The following is a 12,530-nucleotide window of genomic DNA, read 5'->3' as shown; positions in this document are numbered from 1 at the left end:
AGGCCATAGAGCCATCCTCAGCACCCGGGCCAACTTTGCTCCAATGGAGCCTTGGCTGTGGGAAGGGAAGAGAGAGACAGAGAGGAAGGAGAGGGGGAGGGGTGGAGAAGCAGATGGGCGCTTCTCTTGTGTGCCCTGGCTGGGAATCGAACCCAGGACTCCTACACGTCAGGCCGACGCTCTACCACTGAGCCAACCGGCTAGGCCAGAATCCTTTATTGATAACAAAAGTTTGACTTGATTCAGACAAGGCATGTGTGTAAGTTTTAAATTTCCTGAGGATTTTTGGAGGGAGGGGTGAAGGTATTTTTTTGGACATATTCTCTTTTATAGTGCTATGATAACATTGGATCATGTATTAAACCACCAGCTAATTAGCAATAAAATTCATAGGCATAACCTAGATAGGCATGACCTACATATATTTATTTGGTTCTCAACATCCCAAAATCTTTACCTTGGGGTATGAAAGAATCAGAATGGAAATTGAGAGATTTCTATTTTAGAATTAAAATCAGGTTTTTCTATTTTGATACCTATGACAAACAAGTAAAGACAAAAACAAAAATCAAAACACACCAGTTTTCTGAGATGTGGTACTTTAGAGAACTTCTTTTCTGTACAGCCCTCAGGAAGTAAGATTCAAGTGCCTTCAGTGTTTTATCATTATATAATATAATCTGTAAAGAGTGGCTATGCGCCCAGGAGGTCAGGAAACACACCTTTCCTTCCTTTCTTAATGATTGTCTATTTAGGCTTTCGCAAGCAGGTACCCCTCCCACCAGTACTTCCACTGAATATGACTTATTTTTTCTTTTCTTTTCTTTTCTTTTTTTTAATTTTTCCGAAGCTGGAAATGAAGAGGCAGTCAGACAGACTTCCGCATGCACCCGACTGGGATCCACCCAGCATGCCCACTAGGGGGTGATACTCTGCCCATCTGGGGCATTGCTCTGTTGCAACCAGAGCCATTCTAGCGCCTGAGGCAGAGGCCATAGAGCCATCCTCAGCACCCGGACCAACTTTGCTCCAATGGAGCCTTGGCTACGGGAGGGGAAGAGAGAGACAGAGAGGAAGGAGAGGGGGAGGGGTGGAGAAGCAGATGGGCGCTTCTCCTGTGTGCCCTGGCCGGGAATTGAACCTAGGACTCCTGCACGCCAGGCCGACGCTCTACCACTGAGCCAACCGGCCAGGGCTGAATGCGACTTAAACAAAGGACTTGAGAGTAGTGGCAGAGGAGGGTATCACGGCAAATTTGTTTTGAAAATGTGAAATGTGACATCTACCTCTTGGTTGACATATGAAGCACAGTAGTATAGTAAAATCTCTGAGAAAATCTTCAATTAAATAAAGGTCTATTTTTGGTTATCTTAGTATTTCCCAAGCTTACCTTATACTCTCTAGGCCATGCACCAGTATGCTGTAGAAAACCTTTAGATAAACATTGGCCTGTGCATGAACATTGGCTGTCACTCAGACACAGGGGCCTCAGACGTTCTCTTCGCTACTTGAAAGCTTTGAGACTTTGAACAAGTTACCCTCTCAAAACCCTACTTTCCTTCTCTGAATTATGTGGAAAATAATATCTATCTCTCATGAGCTTTGGAAGACATGGCATATGCTCATTAAATATTTCTCTCCTTCCATGTGCAATTCATGGTGGTATAAATCTTCCTGTGTCTAAACGTGAATCACAATATCCTCTCTAATACAACCACTTTTTCCAGTCTCATCTCCCTGTGACATGTACTGACTTTTGACTTGAGGCAAGTTACCCACTCTTTCTGTGTCTCAGTGTCCCTGTCTGTAAAATGAAGGTAATAATGGTACCCGCCTCATAGGGTTTTGAAGATTAAAGGTTAATATTTCCAAAGCACTCAGAATATCAACTGTTATAAAATAAATGATCTCAATAAAGCTCAATAATCTCAATAAAGCTACCAGTAGTCTCATCTTCTAATCGTACACTGTACTCCAGTCACATGACTCCTTGCTATCAAAGGTCCCTGATGTTTTGCCATGGCCACGTCCTTGATCTCTTCACCTCTCTTGCTGAGCTCTTCACTTGGAATGCCCTTCTTCATTCTCTCTACCTGGTGAAATGCTATCCATCCTTCCAGGCTCATCACAAATGCTGCCATCTTGATGAAGCCTGTTCAGATTTCCCATAACTGGTTTTCTTCCTTTTCCTAGCAATGCCCTCAGGGCTGTATAGCTCTCTCCTGGATTTTGTCAGGTTACACTGTATCTGCTGAGTTTTATACTGCTCGAGGAGCAACACACACAGCACCACCACCATCACCACCACCACCACACACCAGCACACACACACTCAGCACCCAACAATGTGATCTTCAGGCTGGGAACCAGGAAACCTGGGCTCTGGGCCCAAGCGAACTACTCTGTCACTTTGGTCAGGTCACTTCATAGGAGCTTTGGTTTCCTCTTTCTTAAAATAGTGGGTTGGAGAGGACCGGCACTCTCCCTCTTCCATCCCTACCTTTCGGTAAGTCTAGTATACCTTTCTTGGGCAGCCACATACATGCATGTGGAATTGCAAATATATAGAAGGAACAAAGTTTGAACAGAAATGTCTGATCAGAAATCTTTGATTGCACTGTTTGTAAAAGCAAAAGACTTAAATAACCAAGATATATAAAATGTGATAAATGATGGAATACTGTGCAGCGGGAACAAAGAAGGAGGAGGCAGAGGAGGAGGAAAAGGAGAAGGAAGCTTACCTTGTGTTATAAGGAAAGATCTCTAAGATGTATTGAGTTAAAAAAAAAAAAAGAAACACAAAGCTCAGAACTGTTGGTAGTATGCTGCTACCTGTTGTATAATAGAGAGAGGCCCTGGATGGTTGGCTCAGTGATAGAGCATTGACCTGGTGTGTGGAAGTCCTGGGTTCTATTCCCAGTCAGGGCACACAGGAGAGGCAAATTCTCATCTGCTTCTCCCTCCTCCACCTCCCCCTTCTCTCTCTCTCTCTCTCTCTCTCTCTCTCTCTCTCTCTCTCTCTCCCCCTCCTACAGCCATGGCTTGATTGATTTGAGCATGTGGACCCCAGGCGCTGAGGATGGCTCCATTGAGCCTCTGCTTCAGGTGCTAATAAAATAGCTTGGTTGTGAGGGGCCCTAGATGGGCAGAGCATTGGCCCCAGACAGGGGTTGCTAGGTGGATCCTGGGTGGGGTGCATGCAGGAGTCTGTCTATCTCCCCTCCCCTCACTTTAAAAAAAAAGAGAGAGAAGTAGTAAGAACATATATTTGATTTTCATCATCTATGTCTAAGAAGACACTGGCCAGGTACCCTGGAAGAATACATAGAAATTTGCAAAAAGTGTTTACCTATAGGGAATTGGATGGAGTGAGGTAAGGGGTGAAAGGTTACTGGTGAGAGTGAGAATTTCAATGCAAACCTTTTAGTACTGTTTTGTTAATCAATATGTGAATGTATTTAATGTGAATATATTGCTTACTCATAGAAAAAGTTAGAAATGAAATCTCTGATTGTAACAATGAGTATTTTTTAAAAAAATAGTTTATTTTCAGTTTTCAGTGGGGCTGGGGAAGAACTAGGGAGTGATTTACTAATTTATTGCTGCGGCTTTGTACTGAGATAAGAATCCCTGTGACAAACTTGTCATTGGAAAGGTGAAACTTGGCAGTTACGACATTCCTGGAGTTTTCTTCTGAGGCCAGCCACATTGATTTTCTAGTTCATGCCCCCCGATGCAGATGGCTCAGAAACCAGAGGCTTCATCCATCTGGGGAGCATCATAGCTGGTGCTCCATATGAAAGTCTATCAGCACCCTTGTTCTTTCTGGAGAATCTGGGAGAATTCAATTGAGGAAGAGGGGAGGGTCAGCCTAGCAAATTCTCATATTCTCTAGAAGGGCAAATTAACTGAGAAATGACTGGAGAAAGCTGTGATCTTCTCTTAAGCATGGTTAAAAATAGTAGTGCCTACATTATAACTGAGACAATTCAGAGAAAGCTTTCAGATAACTTTCCAAACCTTCCCATACAATCTAACCCTCAGATAGCATATATCTTGCTACCACATGGGTGGAATCCCAGGTTCTTCTCAAATTCAATTAGCCCACCATCTTAAGAAACATAGGTCTAAAAATATTTTTGTTCCTCCCACAGAGTCTCATAGCAATTAGAAATCCAGCGCATGCTTTTCTCAACTTGCTTTGGTCCAAGGTCCTCTTTCAAGAGAATCCTGAGAGTGTAAATTACTTGCAGCTGAGACAGGCCCATACTGACCCAGCATGTACTCTATCAAACCCCAGCACTCCTGCATGGCCGCTCCCGGGAAGGCCTCAGAAGGGCTTTTCAAAGCAGAACTCATAAAAACAAATACCACACCTCTGCCCCCATCTCCTGTCCCCTTCAAAAAGCAAACAACAATGCTACTCTGTTCAACCAAACACAGGGGGATTTTCTGTTTAAAGTATTTTTTTTTCTTATTTCATATTGGCAGCCCTTGTTAAGGAGCGGATGACTTTCAAGTTGGTTAACTTTGAAACATAAGTACATAAGAATCCAGGTATTTAAAACTTTTAAAATCTTTGATACATCCTCACAGCCTTCATGTAAAAAACATTGTTTTAAAGTTTTATTAAAACTATGCCAGTTAAAAGAAAAAGGAGTTCCTTTGACTACTTTTCTTGAGTTATTATGTTTGCTTTTAAAGCTAGTAATAAAATGTCTTTAAAATCCTACTTCCCTTTTCAAACTTTTGGAAATAGCTTTGGTTTCAGATGGACCTGGGGTTGAATGCAGTTTTCATCAATTCATGCAACTGACCCAACTTCTTTGTGCCTCAGTGTTCTCATTGGTAAAATGAGAATATTATTAGTAAGCACCACAGATTAGTTGTAAGGATTAAGTAAGTGCAGTAAATCTTCACTTAACATCATCAATGCATTTTGAAACTGTGGCAAAATGATGTAAAAAATGAAACCAATTTTACTATAGGCTAATTGCTATAAACAGTAGTTAAGTCCATCAACATTATTATGAAATGACATTAATGAAACATTACTGGAGGACCTGCTGGATATGTAAAGTGCTTAGCAGAGTGTCTAGAGATATGTATGAGTAGTAAAACTGATAACGTCAAAACAATTACTATTATTATACCTTGTATCTCATTTGGGGAAAATGTTTATTAACTGAATTTAGCAAATATTTCCTTATTTTTGTGATTCTTTAAGGGGTCCGATCTCAGTCTTAAAGGCATATTATTAAAATTGAAGTCTTGCTTGCTCTAACCCATGTGTAGAAGAAGGAACCAAAGAGAAGAAACCCGCCTGCCAACCATGAGAAGCAAGCAAGAAAAGATTTCATTGCCTCCATGGCAAATGTTCAGATAGATGGTCTTAGTGTATGTGTGTGTGTGTGTGTGTGTGTGTGTGTGTGTGTGTGTGTGTGAGATTCTCTGAGAATAAGATGTAATATTTGGGCTGTGACCCTGCATCCCCATCCATGCAGTATCTGAGGGCATACAATGGGAAATGACATCCCAACTTTGGAAGTATGATTGGGAGCAAGATCTAACTACTCAATCCCGATGGAAGACTTCATCCTCAAACTAGCTTTACATGTTAAACCTTTATCTATGGGAAGTAATTTTTCTGTTTCCCTTTGTTCCTCACCCATCAGCCTATGAATTTCTGAAATTCCTTGAATGAATTCTAGACATGAATCTAGCCCACTTCTGGAATCCTCTATATAGTCTGGCAAACTATGTCTAATTGGGAGACTGGCACTCTTGTCATCGCCAAGGTCATCCTTGGACTTCCAAAAGAATGACACGAGTCATGAATATATTAGTCATGCCTGCCTTCTGCTCATGGAAAAGCATCATGGCTTGCCACCCACAGATACCGAGGCCATTGTGATGGAGGCAGTATGAGAAGCGTGGAAGTTGGAAACCACCTCACGTTGGAGTTCCTGCTCTGTGGTGTGTTCCAAATTCTAGTTACTGATCTTCAGTTTTCCCCAACCTAAATAGTGAGGATGCCAATTATGGAGGCTCTAGTGACAATGTCTGAAACAGAATTGTCCAATAGAAATATGTGAGCCACATATGTCATGTAAAATTTTTTCAATAATGATATTTGAAAAAAAATAAATGGTTAATTTTAAAATAGAATTTATTTAACCCATTATATTTAAGATAGTATCACTGCAATGTATAAGTGATATTGTAAATACTGATACATTTTACTTTCCTTTTTTAAAACTATATCTTTGAACCTGGTATGTATGTAGATTTTGTAAAATTCACAGAACAAGTAGATTCAATTACCCAAGTTGTTCTAAACATACTTAAAAGTTTTCTTTTCTTTTTTATTGATTGATTTTAGAGAGAGAGAGAGAGAGAGAGAGAGGGAGAGAGAAAGAGACAGAGATTTTTTATTTTTATTTTTTTAATTGAATTTATTGAGTGACACTGGTTAATAATTGGTTTCAGGTGTTCAAGTCTATAATACATCATTTATATACTGCATTGTGTTCATTACCTCAAATGAAGTCTTCCTCCATCACCGTCTATCCCCTCTTCTACCCTCCCCCTCCTCTACCCCTTTCCCTCTTGCAATCCCCACAGTGTTGTCTGTGATAACTGAACCAATAATCAATTCTTAAATTTAAATAAAAATTAATTAAAATCAATCTGCTTTCTTTCCCTTTCTCCAGCCCCTGTCAACCACCAATCTGTTTTCTTTCTACTCTATGGATTTATCTATCCTGAATATTTCATATGAACAGAATCATATAATATGTAACCTTCTGTGTCTGGCTTTTTCTCATTAATGCTAAGTGTAAAATGCTAAGTATACTACAATAAGTGTACAATGTACTAATATTCTGTAGCATGTATCAGTGCTTGATTTCTTTTATGGCTATATGAAATTGCATTGTATGGATATCTTACATTTTATCAGTCTAACCATTGATAGACATTTAAGTTGTTTTCACCTTTTGGCTATTGTGATTAGTGCTACTATGAACATTCGTATACAAACATTTGTGTACCTGCCTTCAATTCCTTTGGGTATATAGCTAGGAGTGGAATTGCTGGATTATATGATAATTCTATATTTAAATATTTGAGATACTGCCAAGCTATTTTCCACAGCAGCTAAACCACTTTACATTCCCACCAGCAATATAGCAGGCTTCTAATTCCTCCACATGCTCACCATACTTGTTATTTTCCGTTCCTCACCATACCTTCTGTTTATTGAGATATAACTGACATACAGTTTAAGGTGTACAGCATAATGATTTGACTTATGTATATCATAAAGTGATTAATACAGTTTAGTTAATATCTATAATTTCAAAAGGAACAAAAGAAAAATGAAAAAGAATTTTTCCTAGTGATGCGAACTCAGGATTTGTTCTCTTAACAACTTTCATATATAGCCCACAGAAGCGTTAACTATTGTCATCATGTTGTACATGACATCTGTACTACTACTTATTTATCTAATAACTTAAGTTTGTATCTTTAGACTACCTTTGTCCAAATCCCCTTCCCCCCACCACAAATCTGATCTCTTCCATTTTTTAAAAACATTAAATCTATCCTAGTGGGTATGAAGTGGTATTGCATAGTGGTATTGCTTTGCATTTCCTTAATGACTAATGATATTGAACATATTTTTATGTGCTTGTTGGTCATTTGTATATCTTTGGTGAAAATTCTATTCAAGCCTCTTCCCCATTCTTGAACTGAGTTGTTTGTCTTTTTTGTTGTGGAGTGTAAGAGTTCTTTATTTATTCTGAATACTAGACCTTTATCAGATGTGACTGGCAAATATTTTGTCCTATTCTGTAGATTGTATTTTAATTTTTTTGAAAATATCCTTTGATACACAAGAATTTTACATTTTGATGGCATACAATTTGTCTGTTTGCTCGTGCTTTGCTGTCATATCTAACAAGTCATCACCTAATCCTTGAAGCACATTTAAAAAAAAAATAAAACAAAAGCTTTACATATGAAAAAAGACATACTCTGAAGTTTTATTTTACTCAAAACTTATAGATTTACATTAACCTATTAATCAGTTAATAAAGTCAGTGTTTATTTGAACATATTTGCTGAGGCCACTTCTTTTTGCATAAGCATACATACTTTGGTTTTCTTTTAAGTTAAGAACTTGGAGACACTTGCAAAGCAACTTGAACTCAAAATATTTCAAGGTTTTGTTCAATATTTTCATCCCTCCCTACTTTTTATCATTACCTTGCCCACATATGTATTTTTAAAATTTATTGGGTTGACATGATTCACCAAACCATACAGGTTTCAAGTGTACAACTCAATATAATACCATGTACACACTGCATCATTTTGATGACAATATTTTTAACCTTTAATCATTTCAAAAATAGGCAACTTAGTTTTAACTGAAAGATCTCTCTTTTCACACTCATATTTAATTGGTTTATGTAATGCTTAATTATAATAACTGTACTTACTATAATTGGAATTTGGGAACAAATACAACTGACTTGATAAATATGCACAACAACTGGAGGGAGATGAAATATACAGGTGCAGCAAAGTACAACCTACTAGGGGAGGGTGTTCTGTGTGCCATAGGCATCAGTCAATATGCTTACAACATAGAGGGAGTGAACAGTGTAATCCAGCAAATGGGATAAGTGGAGAAGCATTAAGAATGCATCTACTCTACTATTCTAGAAGTCTAAACTCAGAATTACTTTAAGAACTTTTTATAAATTGTGGTAACATGTACAACTTACCATTTTAGCCATTTTAAGTGTACAGTTCCATTGCATTAAGTATATTCACATTGTTGTGCAACTATCACCAGCATCCATCTCCAGAACATTTTTCATCTTGCAAACAGAATTACTTTTTAATAATTAATGTTGCAATGCCCAGATACACAATTCTGACATGCTAGCTTCTAAGCAAATATCTGTAGCACTTAGTAGCTATGTAAATAAACTTGGACAATTCACTTGACCTACTGGTGTCTAAATTTTCTCATCTATAAATTAGATTTAATATGTATCCCACGGAAATGACCAAAGGACAAAATAATATAGTATTGGCTAAGGCACTTTAAAAATGGAAAAGCATTTTGCCTGACCAGGCAGTGGTGCAGTGGATAGAGCGTCGGACTGGGATGCCGAGGACCCAGGTTCGAGACCCCAAGGTCACCAGTTTGAGCGCGGGCTCATCTGGTTCAAGCAAAAGCTCATCAGCTTGGACCCAAGGTCTCTGGCTCGAGCAAGGGGTTACTCCGTCTGCTGAAGGCCCACGGTCAAGGCACATATGAGAAAGCAATCAATGAACAACTAAGGTGTCGCAACAAAAAACTGATGATTGATGCTTCTCATCTATCTCTGTTCCTGTCTGTCTGTCCCTATCTATCCCTCTCTCTGACTCTCTATCTGTAAAAAAAAAAAAAAAAAAAAAAAAAAAAAAAAAAAAGGAAAGCATTTTATATTTGTTACTTGTGATCATTATTACTATTAACAGAAAATTTGAAGATCCTTTATACCTGCAAAATTTTTGTAATAAAGTATTTCTTCTATGGGAAACAAAATCATATATATATAATTGCATGCTTTTAAAAACAGAGAGAAGTATGTTCCAGACAGTATATCGATGAGGTTTACCTAGCTTTTAAATTAACCTTGATTCTATTGTGAGGATAATTAATTTCAGCAATGCTACTTCTGAGATATTTGAGAACAATCCTTTTGAATTACCATCATTACTAAGGCTTTTTATCTTTTCTAGAGTCTTGCCTTCCACTGAGATATATGTCTTCTTCAATAATCTCTCCAGATTTAGATTGTCATTTCTTTGACCTGTTACTTAGTTTCTGTTCAGTGGTATACTGGGTTTTCCTGGGTGATTTTTTTCCACCGAAAGGTAAGAATTTGAAATTGTGAACAGGTACTTATAGTGAAACTGAATCCTTCTCTTTCACATTTTTGGAATACTTATTTCCACTTTACCTTGCTAAGGTTATGTGTGACCTTGCTCTTTGAAGGAAAATTTTAGAAAGTAAGTGGGAATGGAATGGGGTAGGGGTGATGACTCATCCATCAAATGATTTATTCAAATATTTTTATCTGTGATAAAGTAATCAGTTAAGAGTCACCATTTCAGAACAGCATTGAAAGAATTTAAACAGAGGTATTCCCAGTACTACCATTGTTTTCTTTGGTATTTCATTAACATTGTGGGTGGGGAGGTGCTGGGGGCCATAGCCCAAAATAAGTGAAAAGAAAACAACTTTCTGTTCCTAATGGATTTCCAGTGTGACCTAATGAGGGCAGCCACTTACATGTTGCTTCTGTCCAACTCAACAAAAAAAATTCTGAGCAACTCCTATGTGCCTGCTACGTACTGTGATCAAAGAACCAGACCCTTGGTGAGTTCATCTTCTTGACTGATTGACTGATTCTGAGGGAAATATTAAATTATTTGCCGTCCTCAATTTTTTTCCATATATATCAAATGTAAACATTGGTACAAACATTCAAACTGATGCTGAGAGCCTAAAAGGAAGAATTATCTTCCTGAATTGCTGGGACAAGTTAATTTAATGCTATTTTTAAATTTGTCATTTAAAAATATATAGAAAAATATAAACCCATTAGGCCTGTTTCATTGGTTTGAGATATAAGCATGACCCAAACGATTTGAGCGTCTTTTATTATTTATTTATTTATTAAATTTATTTATTCAGGAGTTGAGGGTCAGAGGGGCCCTCTTCCCTCTGAAATCACCGTTAGGCACCTATCCAGCAGGCAGAAAGTCAGTTTCTCCAGACTTCTTTCTAAAGACAGTTTCTAATCGTGATCATAGGTGACGACACCATCTTTTCTTTCCAACAATAAGTGGTTCCATAATTTCTACATAGCCTGGGGCATTGGTAGGATGGGCCAGCTAGTTGAGAAGGGGCGCTGGCACTTGAGGAAAACGTCCGGTATGATCTCCTGGTATGTGAGTAAGGGGACCGCTCAAGTCATCGGGACCTCCACTGAAGCGGTGTGTCCTTTCCCGAGGAGAGATTCAGGAAGAGCACCCAATTCAGGTGAAAGTGAGTATTTGGGCCAGAGGCAAGAGCTGGACAAACCACTTGTAGGATCTGTTCCCAGCTACCCCGAGGGAAATGGTGGAAAGGAGCACTCACAAAAGAGGGAGATCTTGACTCGTCGAGGAGCAACTCTCCTCCCCTCGTCTCCTAAGGTTTCCCATGGAGAGGTCACCACAGCTCTTCATCAGACCAGACGTAACTGACAATGCACCACCACCTAGATCTAAAACCAAATCGTCCAAATGAAGCTCTAAATCCTCCCGCAACACATTCTCTCCCTTGCGCTCCAAACACAAACGTCGCGGGCGAAAAGAGGCTGCACAAGTCACGTAGAAAATTAGGCTGCCCCCTTTTTCCATGGCGATAATCAAATTAGCTTCAAATTAAACATGAAATTGGCCCTTGCTAGCTGGGCTGTGGGAACAAAGCCCGCATTGTCATTTTGCCCGGGTAGAGGAAGCGACAGTGCCCACCATGCCCAAGCTAGCCCTGGCCAGTCTCCGCGGCAGGGGACGCGGTCGGCGCAGGGCCGGGACAGATCCCGGCTAGGCAGAGCGTGCACGCGCCCAAGGTTCGGCTGGCGAGCGGAGCAGGCGCCGGGTGGGCGGCGGTGGGGCTCCGGGCAGGCGATGAGCGCAGACGGGAGGGAGTAAGTGAGGGAGGGGGCATTGGAGGAGAGCAGAGGAGGGTGGAGGGTGTGCGGAAGAGCGCGCGCGCGCGCGTGTGCGCGCTCCCTCTCCCCGCCCCTCACCCCCTCCCGGACTGCTCTGTCCCCTCCTCCCCCGCCCCGCGCTCCCGCCCAGCCTCCGGAATCAGTGCAGCTGTTGCCGTGCAGGCTGCAGATTCCTCCAGTCCCTCCTTCGGCCGCCTCTCCGCTCGGAGCGAGCGCGCAGCCCCGCGCAGCAGTGCCCACCGGTCCCGTCCTGTGAGCCCCGGCCCCAGCCGCGGACAGCCCCGCGGAGTCGCCTCCCGGCCCACCCGCCCGGCCGCCGAGGAGCGGGAGGAGGACGGGACCCCGGCACCCCCACCCCCCATCCGCGGGAGGTAGGTGAGGGGGCCTGAGGCAGGAAGATGCCAACTCACTGGGGCTGCCTCCCAGGCGGGCTTCTGGGCGGCGGGCAGGCGGGCGGCGGGGAGGAGGATCTCGGGCCCAGGCCGGGAGGACGACGCTACCCGGCGCCCGGGGAACGGCGTGGGGGCAGGGAGGCTGCGGAGCTCGGGCGGGGGCAGCGTGGCGAGCGCGGGTCAGCAGTGCCTATTAGTACTGGGGTTTTGCGGGACAGGGGCGGCAGGGCCCGCGCGAGGCAGCCGCAGACCCGCGCCGCGCACCGCGGCAGCCCAGCCCCATCCCTGGCGTAGAGGCGCCGATTCTTTCTCACTGCCTCCTTCGCCTCGTCCCTCCGGCGGGGCGCAGCAG

At 41.6% G+C, this 12,530-nt stretch overlaps 1 protein-coding gene across 2 annotated transcripts in view; it reads left to right on the top strand.

Annotated features, from left to right (window-relative positions):
* Positions 1 to 11,946: 11,946 nt before the first annotated feature.
* SPTBN1 (spectrin beta, non-erythrocytic 1) overlaps positions 11,947 to 12,530 on the top strand; it is a 215,112-nt gene continuing 214,528 nt past the window's right edge. For both annotated transcript variants that reach the window (XM_066378264.1, XM_066378265.1), the window contains exon 1: positions 11,947 to 12,157. The gene's annotated coding sequence lies outside the window, so the exon portion shown is untranslated. The remainder of the gene's footprint in view (positions 12,158 to 12,530) is intronic.

Source organism: Saccopteryx leptura, chromosome 3 (assembly GCF_036850995.1).
Source record: "Saccopteryx leptura isolate mSacLep1 chromosome 3, mSacLep1_pri_phased_curated, whole genome shotgun sequence".
Lineage (NCBI taxonomy): Eukaryota > Metazoa > Chordata > Mammalia > Chiroptera > Emballonuridae > Saccopteryx > Saccopteryx leptura.
The sequence above is the reverse complement of the archived record's forward strand: the minus strand, read 5'-3'. Positions and strand labels throughout refer to the sequence as shown.